Below are 20,683 nucleotides of genomic sequence, written 5' to 3' on the forward strand. Positions count from 1 at the left end.
GCCCACTGATTCCTTGTCTGGGTAGTGGCCGGATTCCTGGGTGGAAACAAACTTTCATGCCTCCCTTGAGGGAAGCTGATTCCAGAGAGGCTGCCAGGCAGGCCCGCAACTAGGGTCTGTGTCACCCGGGGCAAATGTGGATTCCATGCCCATTTTTGTGTCCCCCCCAGCATGGGACCCTCTGCAGAATGCCCTGCTTGCCCCCCAGTTGCGGCCCTGCCACTGGGCCCAGCTTCATCTTGTCTGCTGCGTCTCCAGCCTTGCACAGCTGATCAGAATTGACACCGGCAAATGGAATGAGCAGAGCCCTTTTCATGGCAGTGTTAACCTAAAGCAGGGAAGAGGCCACCCAGAACTCCAGAAGCAGAGGTGGGAGAGCCGACATCCATTCCTGTAACTTTCCCCCCATGATCCTTGGGTGTGCAATCTCACCCAAGTTGGGGGCAGCAATTGTGGCAATGTCCCCAGAAGGGGCAGGGCTGATGTTTGGGGCGAGGGGTGCGTTCCTATTTCTCTGCTTAACTGGTCCTCAATATGGCACAAAATTGCACTGCCCAAATTCCAGGTCCTGCTGGAGCTGGCTTTCCTCCGTTTTTTGGGGACAGAGTTGTGCAGCTGGAAACCGGCCATTTGGCCATAAATTTCAGCAGCAGAATCTCCACTGGGGTTGGGGGGCCAGTAGGTTGGTGATTGTCCTGACCACCTGATGATTTGAGCTAGGGAGGGGGCTACCCAGCAAACGTCTGTCTGAGCGGGAAGCGGGACCTGCCCCGGTCCACCACAGAGCACTGCTGGCAGAGAAAGAACGGGCTTCCACAACTCACAGACTTGGAGGAGAGAAGTTCAACTTCGGCTGCATGCAGCTTCTGCAAGCGGCAGCGGTTCCAAAGCATGGAAATGGTGCTGAGGCCATACTGGGAAGACAAGGCAGCCTCTTGCTCTAACCCAAGGCTGAGTACAGGCAGATTCAGCCGTTCAGCCTTTGTTCCTCGGGGGCCTTGGCTTTTAAGGAGCAGCCGTGGGCTCCATCGTTCCCGCGTTACGTTTCTGCTTTCCCTGACGCACTTTCTCCCCGGCCCCCCACCCCACTGGAGCCCTGGCCATACAAATCTCTTCTGTGGTTAGCATTTATTCATCATGGCCAAGTGGGCACAGAGAGCAGCCTCTGCCTGCAATGGTGCAATGGGCAAGGAAAGCACCAGTGGAAGTCGTCTTATGCCTGAACACTCTGGGGTGGGGTGAGGTGCTCCTCTGGGCCACCAGTACATCCTGGGCAGTGTCCCAGGAGAGATTTCCTCCACCTGCTCTGCCAGGTGCCAGGAGTTCCAGTCCCAACCTGCTGGCGAGGGGTAGGTTGGGGGACCGCTGGCCAGAGAGACAGTTTTGACTGGAAAGGTCACCAAGGTAGGTGAACAAAGCATTGAAGAATTGACTCATGTGCGGCTGGTGCGAGAGGATGGGAAGGATCTGCAGCCCCTGCTGTGGAAAGGATTAATTTTCAAATTAACTTGGAGGACTGGGCTTGGAAGACGAGTGTGAGGAATTACATCAAAAGGAATTAAAATGGAGAGGAGGGAGGAGGAGATTTTGCTTGGTGCATAACCTCTGGCCTTTTCAAAGCCAAGCCTTCTCCATGTGGGGAAGCGTTCCTCCAGGCCAGTCCTGGAGGAACACTTGGCTGGCTGGGGAATTCTGGGAGTTGGTCCACACATCTGAAAGTGGTCAAGGCTGAGAAACACTGCTCCAGACCATGCGATGTGGGCCTTGGCTGCTGTCCATGGTGCTGATCAAAGGCACAAAGCGGGGGCGGGGTTCTTCATGTTGTTCCTCTTGGGGAAGCTGGGGCAGGAGCAGGCCCTACAAGCCCCACAGGGGATGGGGGGAGGGAAGAACGCTGTCTGCTCAGTTCTTTCCCTCTTCTCCATTCCTGAGGCCTCGATTAGCCAGGAAGCAAGTGATGGATTTTTTAAAGGTAATAAAAGTACTCCAAGCAGCTAACAGCAATCTTGCAGAGTAGAAGCATGAACCAAATAAGAGAACTTGCACATTAAGCTTAATTGCGCTCAGAAAAGAATTCAGTCTTCACACTGTAGTTAGATGAAGAAAAATAGAGATAGCTTCCTTCTATTCAGTAGATCTGGATACAGGTAGATTCATAGTAGAAAGCACTTAATCTTCACTGGTTCTTTGCAGACACTTTGTATGTGGAACAGAAAGGGCGAGGAGCTGCATTCTGCAGCCCTCCTGCTTGCATGTCTGCCCACGAGGTAATGAAGACTGTTAATCTCCAAGCCCAAGAAAAAGGAGGAAGAGGAAATCAGGTGACCCACATGACATCCCACAAGCACAATAGAGATGTGATTTGCTAGAGTGACCCCCTTATGCTTATGAGACAATGCTGAGTTGATCCCTGATAATTCCAACAGCAAGGGCCTTTCTTCCAGCTGAGTCCTTCCCCGGAGTGGCTTCTGCGCTCACAAAGGCAAAGAGTATTGTTAATTCCATGGGAGTCAGGGGTCCTCTGAATACAGGCACCCCCAGAGCAGAGCAGAGCATGTCCCTTTCCTTTGAGACTCCCAGTGTGTGCTTCCACCACCTTAAGCCGTAGATCTGCTGGCAGTGTCCTCCTTGTTGATGGGGGGAACAGGGAGTGGGGCAGAAAAGAACTGCAGAGAGTGACACGGGGTGAGAGAGGCTGCCATTCAACAAGGCTTGCAATGTTTTGTGGTGGCAGAGAATGAAAGGAAAGGAAAGGAAAGGCAGAAGATGGCAGGCATATAAAATGGGGTGGGGGGAGAGAGGGGATCTTTCTCCTGGAAACCTAATGCAGTCTCCACTGGGTGGGATAGTTGGGCCTCTTCCCCCCCCCTTGCCCCCCATGTCCCTAAGAGATGTGATGATGGCCACAGATGTGGAAGGCAATTAGGCCACTCCCTAAAGTCCTCAACATGCCTCAGTCCAGTGGCTGTGGTTTACCACCAAGAAAAAAACCTGCAAGCCACGAGGGCCCCCTGTGGGTACAAGGCAGCGGCCTTGGGGGGGCATGGAGGATCAGGTGATCCAGAGCTGGCCTTTGGTCTGCTTCTGGCTCTCCTGGGCCTTGTGAGCACAACACAGGCCAGCCAGAAGTAACCCCGGGAAGCAGAGGACATCCCTCCATTGCAGACACCCGTTGCCTTGCATGACCTTTGCAGGCAGGGTGCACTTTAGGCAGATGCGCATGCTCCATAGCGACCCGCAGGCATCCTTTCCAAGGGTTTGCAAATATTATTCTAATTACAGGGATTTGATTGTACTAATTATTGAAACATGTCAGCCACTGCGGTGTCTTGGAATTAATTGTGTTCAGAATAAATGAAACCCAAAGAGTTCACCAGGAACAAGAAGGCTGCCATCATCCCCAGCCTTTCTGACTTGCCCTCCTCCCTCCCTGCAGAAGGGCCCAAGGGGTGCAGGCCAGCTTGGCCGAGGACACCCTTCAGGGAAGCGGCTGCCCTCTGGGCATGGGGTTGTGCAGCTTCCCCAAAGCCCCCCCCCCCCGAGACCACCCTCTTCCCTGGGGAGCCCTTCAGGACTCTGCCTTTTTCTGCAGAGGCAGCTGGAGAGAGAAGACCTGGCGCCAAGACCCCCGTGGGCCCCCGGCCTCTGTGCTCTCACCGCCTCTTCCTGAGGCTGAACTCAGGCCAGTTCTGATCTTTCAAGAAGGAGCTGTGCTGATGCTGTGTGCCAATGACCTCCTGGCTGTGGCTTCTTTGGAGGAATTGAGTCGAAAAGGTTTCCTGGCTGTGCATTACATCTGGCAATTAAGGGTCACGGTGCACCAGAAAAAACCGCATCTCTGCTTCCCTGAGGTTTCTTACTTAGGACTCCTGATATCCACTCACAAACGTAGGCTGAAACCCACTCGCATTTCTGCTATTCTTGCCCATCCTTGCCCAGTTACTAAGACAACTTTAAGGGGTTTCCTAGAAACTGCTAATTATTGTTGCCCATGGATTACTGAACACTCTGCTTTGACTAAGCTACTCTACTCTCCTACTGCCATAGAATCACAGAATCACAGAGCTGGAAGTCACCAAGCCCCTACACCCTGTAGGATTCCCTGCACCATCCCCGACAGAGGACTCTCCAGTCTCTGTGGGAAACCTCCAGCGAAGGGGAGGAAAGCCTGCCTTGAGGTAACTTGTTCCGCCGATTGACAGCTGTGACTGTCAAGACGTTGTTCCCAAAGTCTACTCTGTCTCTGCGCTCCTGAAGTTTCAAACCTTTCGTTCTGTTCTGGAGCAAAGAGAGCAAGCCTGAACCCATCTCTGCCCCAACCCTTCGCAACTGAACACGGAGACTGAACTCACTTTTAAACTTGAAGCAAACCCTTTCCACCCCCTGCCCTACACCTCCTGGGCAATCCAATTTTAGAAAGCCCTCCACTCTTTACTACCATGAGAAGGGGGGCTTTGAGAATAGAGTAATGGCCCAACCTGACTGCCCTCACCCTAGACCAGTAATGTATCTTGCAGTGGAACTTGGTCCAGGTGCCCACATCCTGCTCGCATGCTGCAGCACTGGCAGCCTACAGACTGGGCAACTACCGAGTGGCTGGAGGTCCTCCCCTCCCTGTGGCTGTCCCTCACACAGCTCATGAACTTCTTGGACATACCCAGTTCTTCTCCCCCAAGAGGCTCCCTTGCTACGCAGGGATCCCCCTGGCTCCCAAACATGCACCGTTGTGAAGAGACCACTCCCACCTCCCGCTTCTCCTCTCCTGGACCATTCAAGGGGCACCCTCGGGAATGGCTACACGGCTGTGCATCCTGTGTTCTGAGCTCCTACTTCATCAACCTGATCCTTCCAATGAACCCCTCAATGACCCCGATTTAGTTCTTTTCTCTGGTGAGAAAAGTGAAATTACGTGCTGGGTATTCCATGTGTTCTCCGTATGTTGTGTAGGAATCTTTCTTTGCCTGAAATATGTTCTTGTTGCCCTTATTCATGACTGCAAGTTGGCAGCAGGGCAAACTGCAAACTATTTACACAGATCCTCAATATGCTTATGGGATCTGTCATCCTTTTGGTGTTCTTTGGAAGGAGAGTCCGTTCCTAGCCTCTGCAGAACCTGTCTCCCAAGCTCCTTTGTTGCCTTCTAAAGTAGGCATTGTTTGGTGTAAAGCACACAACTTGGATGATTCTGAAGTTGCTAATGGAAACTGGCATGCTGACGCAGCAGCCCACACAGCTGCACCGAGAGGCTGCTGGCCACAGTAAAACTCGTGGTCCTGCCATTCAGGAGTCTTCAGCCTTATCATCCTGGGAAGAGTTCCACACGAAAGAGCTGTCTGTAGTAACACTAACACTGCAGGTGAACGGGGTGTGTGCTAGACTCCTGGGGAATCTGGTGATACCCAGACAGATGCCTGGTAGCCCCTCAGCAATCAGTACAACAGTTGGTTTACTTAACACATAGAGTAGCACATGTGAACAAAGAAGGTGGGTGGCACAGTCTATTCTGTCAGTCTGCTGTGTTCCTTTTATTCACCAAGAAGCTCAACCCATGTGTTCATCCTACCCCACTTGCCAGCTAAATAAAGTGGCTCCTGGGAATCCACTCTTCCTGTGGCCAGGCTGTGGGAACAAGGATCTTTTCAAGCCTTATAGATGGACTTCAGGGAGCTTCCTAAGAAAAATGGATCTTGTTGTTTTTGTTTGGTCTTTTTCAGGATGGACGACAGCCTGTCCCTGCCACTGTGCTGATGCTGCCACAGTGGCCAAAAGATTGTTAACTGATTTTATTCCCTGGAAGGATGTACCTCGCTTCTGGAATTTGATGAAGGTGCTCATTTTACTGGCCAGGGAGCCAAGTTGATTTGCAAAGCCCAAGGCAATATTTTCACACCCCTGACACCCCAGAGGGCTGCCTATACAGAACAATGGAACCAGGATGCCAAAATTCAGTTGGCGGCTAAGGCCACTACAGATACTGGCCTTCTGTGGCCAGAAGCTTCCTGTACATTCCCACAAGAATGAGAACCCTCCCTAACAGGAAGTCTGGGCTGTCACCTTTGAAATTGTATTTGGTTGGCTGATGCCAGGACGCACTGATCCCAGTCAGCTGCTCCTGGCTTGGGGAGACCTAGCCACCTTGGGTGAAGGCCTGATGCAGCATTATTTGTCCATCACTGAAAAAGTTCAGTCTATAACCAAGCTGAGATGCATTCCAATACTTACAACAGCAGTGTGCCATTCTTTAAATGTGGCAGACTATGTTGTGATCTGGGAATATTGAAGGAAAGAGTGCCTGGCACCAGAATGAACTGGATCCTATCAAATGCTAATGACAACACACACTGCCCTGAAGTGCAAAGGTCAGACACACACTTCAACACTGCTAAAAATTGGCCTTCTGGAGAAACCAACATTTAGCCCCACTTGACCTAGGAAGTCGCTAACTAATGATGGACCCTGTGCAATTTCAGAGGGAGCTTGGGGTTTTTCCACCTGCAGATAGTTCAGCAGATGCCCTTGTCGCAGCTTGGAATGAGCAGGTGACAGGGCGCTGGACCAAACCCTGTCTGTGTGGACTCTCTGTGTAGGTGGATCTTGTAGAGCGCCTTGGTTTACTGAGCAGCTCCAAGAGATGGAAGAATGCAAAAGACGCCTAGAGAATCACTCGACTTTGCTCTGAATTGACTGGGAAGTGACTGAGACATGTCTGAGCCTTGTTATCTGTTTGCCCTTCGAGACAGTCCAGACAAGAAGCACAACATGAATACTAGCTCTATCTTTATTGCAAGGTTATATTAACAGAATCTTGCAAGTCTGAAAGTATTTCTCCCCTCCTTTCTTTTTACTCTCCAGAAAACTAGGGAGGGTCCCTTCTGAAACGCTTCCCATGCCTCCTCTCCTTCTGTGGGCTGAGATATCTTTTACATGGCAGTGGTCCAGTCTGCAGCTCTTCTTCCTGTCTCCCCAGGTCATTCCCACATACCACTGCATTATCTGGGAGGAGTTTGAGCTGCTTGGTCCTGAGGAGGTGGACAGGGTCCTTGTGGCTATGAGCTCAGCCACCATGCCCTTCCTGGTTGGTTAAGACCTTCTGGGAGGTGGCATGCAATTGGGTCCAAGTGGGGGTTAATGCCTCTTTATGGGAGAAGGTGGTACCTCCCTTGAAGGAGGCGGTGCTGTGCCCCCTTCTCAAGAGGCCATCCTTGGACCCAAATGTGTTAGACAACTTTAGTCTCCAATCTTCCCTTTTTGGGGAAGGTTGTTGAGAGGGTGGCTGGCAGTCAGCTTCAGAGGACCCTGGATGAAGTGGATTCTGTCTGGATTCAAGCCAAGTCACACTACAGAGACAGCGCTGGTCACACTTGTGGATTACCCCTAGAGATCTAGGGATGGGTGGTGCAGCCATCCTGGCTCTCCTGGCTCTCTCAGTGGCTTTCAATACCATCAACCATGGTGTCCTTCTGGACTGGCTGAGGAGGTTGGGACTGGGAGCACTGTTTTGTAGTGGTTCTCCTCCTTTCTCTGCAGCTGGTTCCAGTCAGTGTTTGTGGGAGAGGTCAAGCCTAGGCCCCTGCAATGTGGGGTGCCTCCAGGCTTGGGTCTCTTGCCTCTCCTCTTTAGCATCTACATGAAACCCCTGGGCGAGGTCATTTGACAGCACAGGGTGCAATATCATCAGTTCGCGGATGATGCCCAGCTATACATCTTCACCCCTGGCTGGGCAGGGGATGCTGTTGGGGTGTGGACTGAGTGCCTGATGGCTGTGAGGGTTTGGATGGGGAGGAACAAATTCGACTCAACCCTGGCTAGATGGAGTGGCTTTGGATCTTGGCCCCCCAGAGTCTGACAACATGTCATCTTTGACCCTGGACGGGGCTGCACTCCCCCGGACTGAGCTGGTGCACAGTTTAGGCTGTTCCTGGACTCACGGCTCCTGCTTGATGAGAGGTGGCAGCTGTGGCTGGGGGGGCCTTTGCACAGACCCATCTTCTGCACCAGTTGCACCCTTTCCTGGGCCATGAGGCCTTGCCAATCTGCGGTCACAACCCCATCACCAACCAGGGAAGGTTGGAGACTGAACAAAAATTGTGTAGTACAACTGGGTCCAGCAAAGGCTTCTTGAAGAGCAGGCACACCACTGCCTCTTTCAAGGCACTGGGGACCACCCCCTCCCACAGTGAAGTTGAGATTACTGCATGGACCCAACTTCTTGTCGTGTCCTGGGCACCCTTCACCAACTGGGAGAGGCAGAGGCCTAATAAACAGGTAGTTGGTTTAGCAGACCCAGGGATCCTGTCCATCTCCTCAGGAGTTAAGGATCCAAATGTTAATTACCCCAAACCTGGCTTCTTGATAGGACCTTCAGAATCTAAGCAACTAAAACCACTAGATGCCCAGAGTATTTCTAAGACTCCAACCGATCCTTCAACTCATTCCTCCCTGGCAGAAGAATGGGTCATTCTAAACAGGACTGCCAGATGGCCATCTGCAGAGTGATAAGAGCAGGAAAAATATGTTTGCCACTTTCATTGCCAGGATGTAATCCCTGATCTGAGCTCTTACTCCTATTTGGTTGGGTTCACTCATTGTCTTCCTCCAACAGTGCTCTTGGCATCTCTTCCTGTGCTTCATCTCCCAAGAGGCCCCCTGTCATACTCCCTGATCACAATGTCCTCAGAACATCCTGTTCGGACTTGCATCCATCTTCACTGAACCCGTGTCAACAGACTGAGAGTCGCCAGAAACCCAGAAGGGAGTGCGAAGTGTTGACCTGGAGTGCGAAGTTAAGCTAGGCGTTTATGGCCCAAGACCATCTGGCCAAGTACCATCTGGGCCATCTGTTGGCAGAGGGGGGAGTACATGCTTTGATGGGTAGAAGGGGGGGAGAAGTAGAGAATGTGAATTTTAAATTGTAGAATGTGCAGGAAAGAAGCCATTCGCAACTTTGCTTTGTACCAGACGCTTTGCTTCATTAAACAGTTTAAAAGAGCCTAAGACTCCAAACTGTCCTTGAGTGAATGCTCGAGCGTGTGGATTGTTACACTCCCCGAGACTGACGCACAAGGAGAGGCCACACCCTGGCTAAGCCCCTCATCACATGCCTGTTCCAGGCCTTGACCAGCACCTCGGCCGAACCACCCATTGGGCTCTCAGGAAAACACCCGGCTCCCTCTGGGACCCTGCAGTGTCCATCAGTCACTGCGGGTGGACCAGTTCGATAGGTCCTGCCTCCCTATGGGAGGGGGCAGCACCATAAGCTGCAAGGCAATCAGAGAATAATCTGACCCTGGCCACAGACTGACGGTAACGTCCACACCCAGATCAAACTCAATCAAACTGCCCAAGATAAAAACTAGATCTAGCTTGCAACCTCTGGCATGTGCCGGGCTCTCAGTTTCTCAGCTCAGGTCTGTGGTCGCCATGGTGGACTTGAACCCCGGAGTTGCCCCCACCTCACTGTCCCCAAGGGAGAGGTTAAAATCCCCAAGGACCACAAGCCTTGAGGCTCCACCACCAACCCATCAATAGGAGCTGGCGGTCCAGCAGGGACGTCACTGTGTGACAGCAGCAGCAACCCAGCCTCTCCCTGGAGCCCAACTTCCATCAGAGGGACCCTAAACCAGTCATCTACAGAGCAGAGCCTTTGAAAGCCATCAAGGCCTCCTGGGGGACATCCGTCATCCCATCCCCCTGCCCTGGTGTCAGGGCTGGTGCCATTGGGATGGCCATCTGGGGGTAGCATGTGACCTATGATTGATTGATTGATTGATTGACTGACTGACTGATTTGACTTGATTTGACTTGATTTGACTTGATTTGATTTGTAGAGCTGTCCATCTCAAACCAGTGGCTCTGAGCAGTGAACAATTAATAGTTAAACACAATATGAAAATAAATACAAATAGCCGCCAAGAGATATTATAATCTGTCGGTGTCAGCACAACCAGGAAATGGGGCCCTTCACATACTATTAGAACAGCAGGGCTGCTTCTAGTTGGACAAATTAGAAAGATAGAACAAAATTTCCCCAAACTGAAAAGTGCTACTAAATTCTTCCGTGAAGCTGCAAACACCACTCTAGACAACTTTTGAAGTTTTTCATGGTTAACATCATTTAAGGGGAGGGGAATGAAAGAGAAAAGATGGTGTCAAGTCGGGCAACCCACTCCCGGAATGTACCTTCCCAGGAAGAGAAAACCGCTAGCTCAGCCAGAAATGCTCAGGCCCAAGGCGCGCTGCGTCAGATCCTGAGGGACAGCAGAAGGGCTGGGAAGTGGAGGATTTGGAGGCGGGGGAAGCAGCATCTCAGCAGACGCATCCGAGGTCCCTTTGTTCAAGTCAGGAAAAGCCGCCCATCTCTGGGTCTTGCCCTCCTGCCCTCATTAACCCCCACATGCCATGACCAAATCAAATATTTGCTGTACTGATGAATGTACATTGTCATTTACCTACACTAGTAATCCTCAGTTAACAACCATTTATTTAGTGACCGCTCAGAGTTACGACGGCGCTGGCCAAGGACATTTATGGCCGGTCCTTGAAGTTGCGGCTGTCGCAGCATCTCCGCAGTCACGTGATCATGATTTGGGCTCTTAGCAACCAGCTTGCAATTACAACAGTCGCAGCATCCTGTGGTCATGTGATAGCCATTTGCAACCTTCCCTGCCAGCTTTCCACAAACAGAGTCAATGGGGCAGGAGATTAATTAATTAAGATTAAGATTAAGGGAGATTTATTGTGTGCATGCAACTCTAGGTCTAAAACTGACCTGTGAAAATCCAACTGCTGAGCAAACTGTTGGCAGATGCTGGGAAAGCCTTTAGCCCAGGAGAGGTCAAAAAAGTCACACCCCAAGCATTTCTATAAAAATAATTTATTTACAGAAAGCAAAAACAAAAGCAAAACATATTTAAAGGACTTAGCTCCCTTTGGAGCAAGGCTTGCTTGCCTACATTGCCGGCAGAGAAAAAAGAGGAAGTAAGAACAAGTCCGGGCAGGTTTCCTCCCCCAGGTGATTTGCATGAAGCACGTGAGAGGAGACAATCGATTGCAACCTTTTCACCTGGCCAAAATGACTAGGTACAACAGCAGCTTAATCTGTTAGTAGGAAAACCTCAACACTCCCCTTTTTACACTACAGATTAAGATGCAAACCAATCTTCTCTGACAACTCTTTGTGTCTTGGTACAGGAAGAGGTTTGGTTAAAATATCAGCAATCATGTCTTTTGATTCACAATATTTTAACATTATTTCTCCTTTGCTTATCATATCTTTGATATATTGATATCTAATATCGATATGTTTTGTTCTATTTCTGCAGGCTTCAGATTTTGCCATAGCAATGTAAGCTTGATTATCCTCATAAACAGTTATAGGCTGGTTCACTTCCATGCCTATGTCTTTTAACAAATGTTTAAACCATGTAACCTCATTACAGGTTTGTGTTAGAGAATAAAACTCTGCTTCTGCAGTGGAAAGAGCAACAAGTGTTTGTTTTCTAGAATGCCAGCCTAAGCTAGATCCAGCAAATTGAATTAAAATCCCAGAAGTGGATTTTCTGTCACTGACATCTGCTCCCCAGTCAGAATCCGCAAAAGCCTGCAATTTCTCAGTTCCAGAGGCATTTAGCTTCAGGCAATAATTCTTTGTTCCTTGCAAATACCTCATTAACCTCTTCAATGCTGCTTTTCCAGTAGATGTAGGCTTCTCTACCTGTCTACTTAAAATAGCCACAGAATTTGAGATATCTGGGCGAGAATGATTTGCAATGTACAGTAAACTTCCAATTGCAGATCTATAGTTCTCTGCCTCAGTTAATTGAGTTTCTCCTATATCTTTTTGAAAATCTATTATCATCGGAGTAGAGACTGGTTTACAGTCTTGCATATTAAAATCCTCTAGGAGCTTTTGAATTTTACTACGTTGGTTTAACAGAAAGCTACCATACTTCCAAACCTAGGTAATTGGTCACAACTCCAAGGCTTTTTAATATGAAATGGCTTTTCATGCAGGCTTCAAAATCAAGCCTTTTTCTGTTGATGTGAACAGCAGCAAATCATCAACATAAATGCACAGATACATACAGCCTTGTTTGTCCTTCTTCATATATACACAGGGATCTGCTTTTCCTTTTTCAAAACCAAAATTCTGCAGTTTTTCATCTACTTTTTGGTTCCAGGATCTAGCAGCTTGTTTTAACCCATAGATTGACTTCTGCAGTTCACAGACTACAGTCTCCCCTTTTTCATAGCCAGGGGGTTGCTGCATGTATAATCTGTGATCTAAATCTCCATAGAGAAATGCAGTCTGAATGTCATAGTGGTTAACTGACATTCCCTTGAGTGCAGCAACTTTTAACAGTAATCTAATTGATTCACCTTTAGTAACTGGTGCAAAAGTCTTGTCAAAGTCTAAATCTTTCCTTTGAGTGAACCCTTTTGCAACCAACCTTGCTTTATATTTTTGGATTTTGCCATCAGCATCCCTTTTCAGTTTGAAAACCCACCTACAACCCAGACAGCGTTCATTGGGAGGTAGATTTACCAGTTTCCATGTTTTATTTTCTTTCAAGGATGCTAATTCCTGTTGCATGGCAGAATGCCAATTTTGTGCAATCTCAGGTGGTAAAGCATTCACTTGTTCTAAAGACTCAGGTTCCGTGAATATGTGAAAAGCCTTTACTGTTTCAGCCTGAAAACGTGATGGAGGAATGCCTTTATTACTCCTCTGAGATCTGCGAGGTAATACAGGGCTTAAATTTTGACTCCTATCACTTTCCTGAGAAGCATCTATCTCATCAGACAGATCTTCAGTTTGCTTTTCTGGTTTAATGTCCTCATCAGGCAAAAGATCACCATCAGCAAGTCCTTGCTGTTCTCTTGTGATGGTCAGTTCAACTGGAGAGCTAGAATTTAATCTCCCCCAGTTTTGTTCAGCAAAAGAAGCGCTTTTGCTAATTATTAATTTCTCTCCCATTATGAACCTGTAGCTCCTCTGGCTTTGTTCATAGCCAACAAAGATGGCTTTCTTTGTTGTGGGGCCTCCTTTCCTTCTCTGCTGTTTTGGAATGTGAACCCATGCAGTGCTACCGAACACTCTAAGATGGTTTACCTTTGGTTTCACACCATAAAACAAATGGAATGGAGTGTCCTGAATCACAGAGTTATACAACCTGTTCTGTACATAAGTGGCAGTCGATATTGCCTCTCCCCAGTACTTAAAACATAATTGTGAATCTTTAATCATGCATTCCATCGCATTTTGCAAGGTTCTGCCCTTTCTTTCAGCAACACCATTTTGCTGAGGGGTGTAAGGGTTAGAAAGAATTTGTTCTATCCCTTTTTCCACTAGGAACCTTCTGAATTTGTGAGAAAGGTATTCTCCTCCTCTATCACATTGGAGTGCAGATACAGGCCTAGGGAATTTTCCATTTGCCCATGTCACAAAACCTTTAAATTTCTCAAATGCTTCATCTTTATGTTTTAAGATGTAGATAAATGTGTATCTTGAGAAATCATCAGTGATGGTCATTGCATACCTTGCTTGTCCAAGACTTGGAGCAAAAGGACCAATAATGTCAGAGTGTACAATTTCCAAAGGTCTAGTTGTAACTCTGTCACTGTGCTTACTCACAGGAGCTTTTAGTTTTTGCATTCTTTGCAAACTACACAGTCTAAGTATTTATCACATACTTTATCTTTTTATCTTTAGGTCAGCACACAGCTGTGGCATTTGTGCTATATACTTGAAATTAGCATGACCAAATCTCCTGTGCATCAGGTGTACACATTGGTCATGATATGGCGTGTTGCCAACTGCAGCCTTGCAGCTTGGCTTCCTTGCATTTTGCACAATGTACAAGGAGTCTTTTAACATACCAGTGGCACACAATTTCCCATTTTTACGTATCTCACAACCATTTTTCTTAAATGTTATGATATACCCTGTTGCAGCCAATTGTGCCACAGATAAAAGGTTTGATTGTAAATTTGGCACATACAACACACCTTTTACAGTTTCTCCTAAGCAGGATAAATACAAGTCACCTTGTCCCATAATTTTGGTCACAGACCCATCAGCCAAAGATACACTTTGTCTTTCAGTTTTAGACAGTGACACAAAAGAGCTTTTACAATTACATAAATGACAACTGGCCCCAGAATCTAACACCCATACATCAGAATTACCCTTCTCAGCAACCTGTGCAATCTGGGTTGTCTGAAGAGCCTTCTTCTGTGTTGCCCTTGTGTTCTTCTTCTCTGTCTTTCTACTCTTGGGTCTCATGGCACAGTCTCTTTGCAAATGTCCAGCTGAACCACAAGTGAAGCATCGCTGGCTTGCTAGCGCTGTGGCCTCAGGTTCCTTTCCCTTCTTTTCCCTCATTTTCTGGTCTTGCAGCTTTCCAGAAGAGATGGGGGGGAATCTTTCCTCTCTCTTCTCCCATTCAGCGAGTAAGCGCTGTGTAACATATGATGGGGTGAGGTCTGCTTCAGGCATAGCCTCCAGGGTACAAATCAGCGTGTCCCACGTTGCATTTAGTGAGGACAGGAGGATTTTGTGAGAGGTGTAAATTCCATTCCTCTCTCCTGCAACTCAACAAACAGCTGCTGAATATAATGAAGGTGCTCAGGAAGGCTATCTCCTTCTGCAAGGTAGGCTCTGTACAGCTTTTTCGTCAGAGTAACTTTACTCCCTGCTGTTGCCTTTACATATAAGTCTCTCAAAGCGTCCCAAAGTTGCTTTGCAGACTGCATGCCTCGCACGTGGACTAGCTGATTGTCCTCAACTCCCAAGATAATGGTGGCTCTAGCCTGCTCATCCTGTCTCAGCCATTCAGCACTGGGATTTGGGGGGGTTTGCTCACCAATTGGCAGCCAAAGATTCTCTCTGCGAAGATACATCTCCATCTTCAGGGCCCAATTCAAATAGTTGGTCTCTGATAGGCGCTCCAGAGGCATCGCTGAGGGCTGGGAGGTAGCCATGGCTTCTTCCTTCTTTTGCAAGTCACCTCAGCTAGCTTCTTTGTCCTGTAGACCAGCAGTTGCTGGAAAGTCTCCAGGCGGCTCCAAAGAAAATCTTCACAGGTCTTTGCTACCTGCCTTTAAATTGTGCATGAGGTGTGGAGCTGATCTCTCTTTTCTCTCTGGGTTTTACTGGGCTTACTGGGCCCATAACCTGTTGGCAGATGCTGGGAAAGGCTTTAGCCCAGGAGAGGTCAAAAAAGTCACACCCCAAGCATTTCTATAAAAATAATTTATTTACAGAAAGCAAAAACAAAAGCAAAACATATTTAAAGGACTTAGCTCCCTTTGGAGCAAGCCTTGCTTGCCTACATTGCCGGCAGAGAAAAAAGAGGAAGTAAGAACAAGTCCGGGCAGGTTTCCTCCCCCAGGTGATTTGCATGAAGCACGTGAGAGGAGACAATCAATTGCAACCTTTTCACCCGGCCAAAATGACTAGGTAGAACAGCAGCTTAATCTGTTAGTAGGAAAACCTCAACACAAACCTGCCCCACACGTCTTCCCAGAACATTTTAAGATGTACTTCATGATCCCGGTATGCAGGCTTGGAGGGCCAAAGGCCACTGCTGGCTTTTGAGTGGCCCCAGCCACAGGAGGACAAACACTGCACAGAAATGAAGTTGAAATTAATGTGACATTTAAATCTAACCAATTAAATTCAGTTCATACTGTATTTGCCACATAGGCTGTCCTTCTCCCTTCTGACCCACTAAAAATGCAGATCAGTGGCAGATCCCTGGGGGTAAAAGTGCCAAACTGCCCTGGGATGTTCCAGGCTGGCTTGGTGCCAACCCCGCCTGAGGGTGGCTTCCCTTTGTTCCTGGTCCTCTGGGGTGAGAGCTGCCCCTGGGCATTCTGCTCCTCAGCTGGCACTCGTTTAGCCCTTTCTGCATCTGAACTCAGGCTGCCGCTGTGGTGGAAGCCAGTCTCATGGCTAAAGCAGCCCAAAGTTTGGTGGTGCCTTAAAGGTGACCCTGTGATGGTGACCACCACCCAGGGTTACACCCATCCAGCCGTGGAACTCAGGACAGCCATTTGCCCACAAGATTTTGAACTGACGGGGAGCTGGACTGGATGGCCAGAGGGGGACTTTCCAATTCTCGGGTTCCATGATGTCTGTCTATCTACCTATCATCTTTATTTTTTACACAATTTAGATGCCTCCTGACTCTGGAAGACTAGGCAGCTTTTCAGCGGCTTTCTGAACATTATCAGAGTGGGAACCATACGGATCTCTGCAGGGGATGTTGCTCCAGAGGGCAAGTGCTGCGACCAAGAAGGCATGCCTTCTAGGTTCTGATAGATGACAGTGTTTAACCAAAGGGACCCACCACCACCACATAATCCCTGAAGCCAGTCCAGAAGGACACCGGGATTGATGGCATCAAAAGCTGCTGAGAGATCAAGGAGAATGAGGACGGATGCATCACCCAGGAAACAGATTAATTCAATAACCAGATTGTGCAATTATTTGATTTCTATTTATTTACCAAATAAAGTTCAATGATTTACAAAACAATTTATGGTTTATGGTTTACAGATCGTAATGGGCAATAAAATAGGATGTGAGTGATCTATTCTACAACTAGTCTCGGGTCATAAAATAGCTTTTTTCCAAATATTTCACAAATGTACAGATTTTATGATAGATTAATGTAAGTAAAATGATGCTCACTTTTTTTTAGGCAACCTTTTTGCACCCTAAATTTTCTTTACAACTCTGCTACTTCCAGCTATCTGCTTCACATCCTCAATTTATGGTTATTTAAACTGCCTGATTTTCTCGGCTTCTGGAGCCTCCCTTGCTTTGCAGAACTGCTTGGGCCTCTGTTTTCCCACCACAACAGAATTATTTTTATATTTCAAATGGCAAATTTGTGCAACTACCATAACGTCTTATTAGCTGTTTCAAAATAGCAGTTCCTTTCCTTGTCACTCTTTCGTGGCATGCATGATATCCTGGTTCAATGGAACCCCACTGGATTAATTCAGTCCCACGTATCGGTTCCCCTCGTGGGGGGCTGCCTTCCCTACCCAACTGAGCCTCCGACCAGCCGACAGGCCAAGTACAGCAGAAGACACAATGGGGAGAATTTTAGGGGTGGGGGTGGGGGAGAGACTGGCCCTGCAGTCCCCCTCCTTGCGGTGGCCTTGAAGTCCAGTCAAAGCTGTCCAAGGAGTTGGAAAGAGGCCAAAGCCTTGAATTTTGCATCTGGATGATGCCTGGAAGGTGGCTGGCTTTGGGAGTCTGGTGAAGCCCTGTGGAGCAGAAGCCGAAACCGTGCCGGCACCCGGTGGTGGGGAGGGAGCTGCAAAGGGCCGACCTGGCGGCCTCCATGGCAGGATGTTCTTGAGGATATACCTGTGCAGCAGAGCTCATTCAGAGGATGCACGTTGTGACCAATTTGCATGGAATTGGAAAAACTGCTGATCTTCACAATGGAGCTTAATGCTGCTATTCGCACTGATCTGAAGTGGACGCCTGGTGCACCGGCGTTCTTGTTTGCAGGCTGAGCACAGGGGCACAAGAACACTAGCCCTTTACCCACCACCTGGCACTGCCCGGCCACAAAATATTGGCACAGTTGCCAGGGTGCTGCTAAGCTGGGAGAAGATCCTGGGAGGCAAGCAGGAAAGCTGAAGAAAGAAATGCTCTTCATGGAATGAAGTGCCTTTTGTTTTCTGTTTTTGAAAAAGGGCTATTGTCTTTGTAGTCCTGCTCCTTGCACCTCCTTGACCTCATTAGCAGCATGGCCAGATCAAGTCTGGGGGGCTATCCCAGCCCAAGCACTGCCTGACTGCCCTGCCCACCCTCTTTACTTTCCAGTGTGCTTGTCTCCAGAGGGACTGCGCCCTTACCACCCCTACCCCCTGGCCTGTCTTTGCCCCCAGCAGGTCCGGCAGCCAATCTGGGCTTCAATATGATGTGCAGTGTTCAGATGCACCCCTGGGAAAACCCCCCTACAGCATTTGGGGAGGCAAGAGTGTGTCTGTGAAGGACGGTTTTTCAGCTCATTATTTTATAGCTAAATGGGGGCTTGAAGCACCCTGACCTGCCCAATGTTTGAACCTGACCACTGAATTAGCACACTTCCAGTGTCCACATGATCCACCACACACGGTCTGGGTTTGCACCCTGCACTAAAGCCAATTTTAAAAAAGGAGGAACCAAGTTGAGCCCTCACCAGGCTAGGCCAATGCAGCTGCCGGCTCTTGGTTTTTGTACCCTCAAGGGTGGACTATGGGGAGAAATGGGCCTGGTAGAAGAGGAAAGGAGTGAAAGAAACAAGAATGAAAATAGAATGACTGCAAGATGAAACGGATGAAAATAGACTGGCCATAGATCAATTGCCAAGAGAAGGGATGGGAAAGGACTGGAGAGCGCTTGGGCAGTGGGCAGGGTTTCATGACAGAAAAGGTGTGGAGGGTGCAGGCGGCGCCCTTGCACAAAGGCTGGGGAGGGGAGGAGGGCTTCGTGCCCAGCAGGGCTGGCAGGCCTGGTTTGGGCTCCAGCAAGTCGGTGAGAAACACGAGAATTTAAGAAGGGAAGTTTATTATACACTTGCTGACTTGGTGTTTCTGATACAGCGAACTGGCGGAATTGTGGAATGTTTTGTGTGAATGTGGAGTTGCAAGTTGGTTGCTGAATGCAGTAAAGGTGGCAGGTGATGAAAACAAAGCAAGTGTAGAATAAACAGAACACTGAGCAAACAATGTGACACTGAGGAGAAAATGAGAGAAAATATATGATGTCCCCTTGGCTGTTTAACGTGCCTGTTTTTAGATAGATGTATCTGGAATGCTTGGGCGGAGTTAGGAACATGCTGTTTGGGGAGATGAAAATAGTTTTGCACACAGAAGATGCCAGGTTATTGGCTGAGAACTCAGATTATTTGCAGCAAATTTTAGATAATGTGAATGATGCCACTGGGAATATGGATCTGAAAATTAATGTATTGAATTGTATTACATCTGACTGAGTTGAACAGGGAAAATGATTGCAAGTTATACATGGTGATCATGGAGAAAATCTCTCTCTCATCTATCTAATCAACTCTCTATTTGATTGCTATAAGTAAAAAACAACTTGATGGCACATAATCAATCAATCAAAATCGATCAATCAATACCCACTGTGAAAAAATAGAGCAAAACAATGCATTTGTGTACTTAGTAAAGTTTTCTAAAAATGGGCAGAGACATTTCAAGATGCACAAAAATTTATGCATGGGGAGCGGGGAGCACGTGGTCCGTTGTGAGGGATAAACCCAGAACAGCAGCTGGGTATAAAAGCTTCTGGGCGTCAGTGGCAGGGGAAGAGATAAGATCATGACTCGATGGCTACTGAATGGGTCTGGACTGAATAAAAAAGGCCCCATCCGAATGCAAGAAGTACGTTGGGGGCTATTTGGTCATGCAGAGACTAAGCGAGGATCCAGTCCAAAAACAAGGATACGAAGGAAGAGTGGGCAGCTTGAGAGGACAGGAAGGGCAAGGAAGCCCTGGGGGATGAAGTGATGGGACCATCCCCAGGTGGGAGAAGGATGCCCCACTTTTGTGGGATGGGGCAATGAAGCCAGAAGTCGGTGGTTCTCCATAATGACTCCAGTTCCGTGAACCAGCTTTCCTGGAATGTGAGGCTTGGTCCCAACAGAATGGCCTTCTGGCGAGCCTCAGGATGAAAGGTCAGGAGACCCCCAACCTGCTAGCCTTTTATAAGGCACTACAGACCCGGGAGTTCCCCAGGCACCGGACAGAGGTTAGACCAGCCCGCTGGTGGATTGGTTGTGTGGATAATATGGATTAAGACTGGATTCTTTACGGCTGGGCAACACATTATGTTTTGGTGTTGGTGTTTGCTCTATTTAATCTGTGCATCACAGAATCACTGGTGTGAGATGGACAGCTATGTAAATTTATATATATAAACTATTTTTAAAAAGGAAAATTATACACAGAATTGTTCTCGAGGCCCTTTGGGGACTGATGTCATCTTGCTGGTCTTAGCCAGTTTCTAATTGTGTGTGACAGGTAAAGTGATGTTGAGAGTAATTTAGTTTTGTATTGATATTATGGGGTTGGTGCTATTTGCTTTTTATTGTGGTCATTTTGATTTTGAGGTGTTAATGCTGCTGTTTAGGCTTACCATGCATGCTTTGTTATTAATAGATTTACGTTATATTGTGGACACTTTAATTCTGTTGTAAACTGCCATGAAGCTCTATGGCGTTGGCAGCATATAAATTCAATCCTGTTCAAGAAAGAACGAACAGAAAATGAGGCATGGAGCAGTTGATCGATGTGGGGGAAGCCAGAAGGGTCTGGAGAGTAGGGTCAATGGGGTTACTGCAAAGCAGTATGCTTCCTTTCCTTTTTTCTTATTTTCTGCCTTTAATTTCTTTTGCTTATAATTTCTTATTCTTTTTCTATTTTTGCTTTTTTTTTTTTGCATACCCTACAAGCAAGTAGGAGGAAGTCTGCATGCTATTTTTCGACAAGGTTAAATGGACTGCACAAATATAGTCACAGAACACACCTGCATGGCATGGTGCGGAGTTGGACTCCCAAAGGATGCACACAGACATGCCCTGGACCGTTGTGTGCTGCATCGGCTGATTTTGCATGGCAGTTCATTGCCCCATTAGAGGTGCAGATACCTAAC

The sequence above is a fragment of the Candoia aspera genome, chromosome 7, assembly GCF_035149785.1.
Source record: "Candoia aspera isolate rCanAsp1 chromosome 7, rCanAsp1.hap2, whole genome shotgun sequence".
In the NCBI taxonomy this organism is placed as follows: Eukaryota; Metazoa; Chordata; class Lepidosauria; order Squamata; family Boidae; genus Candoia; species Candoia aspera.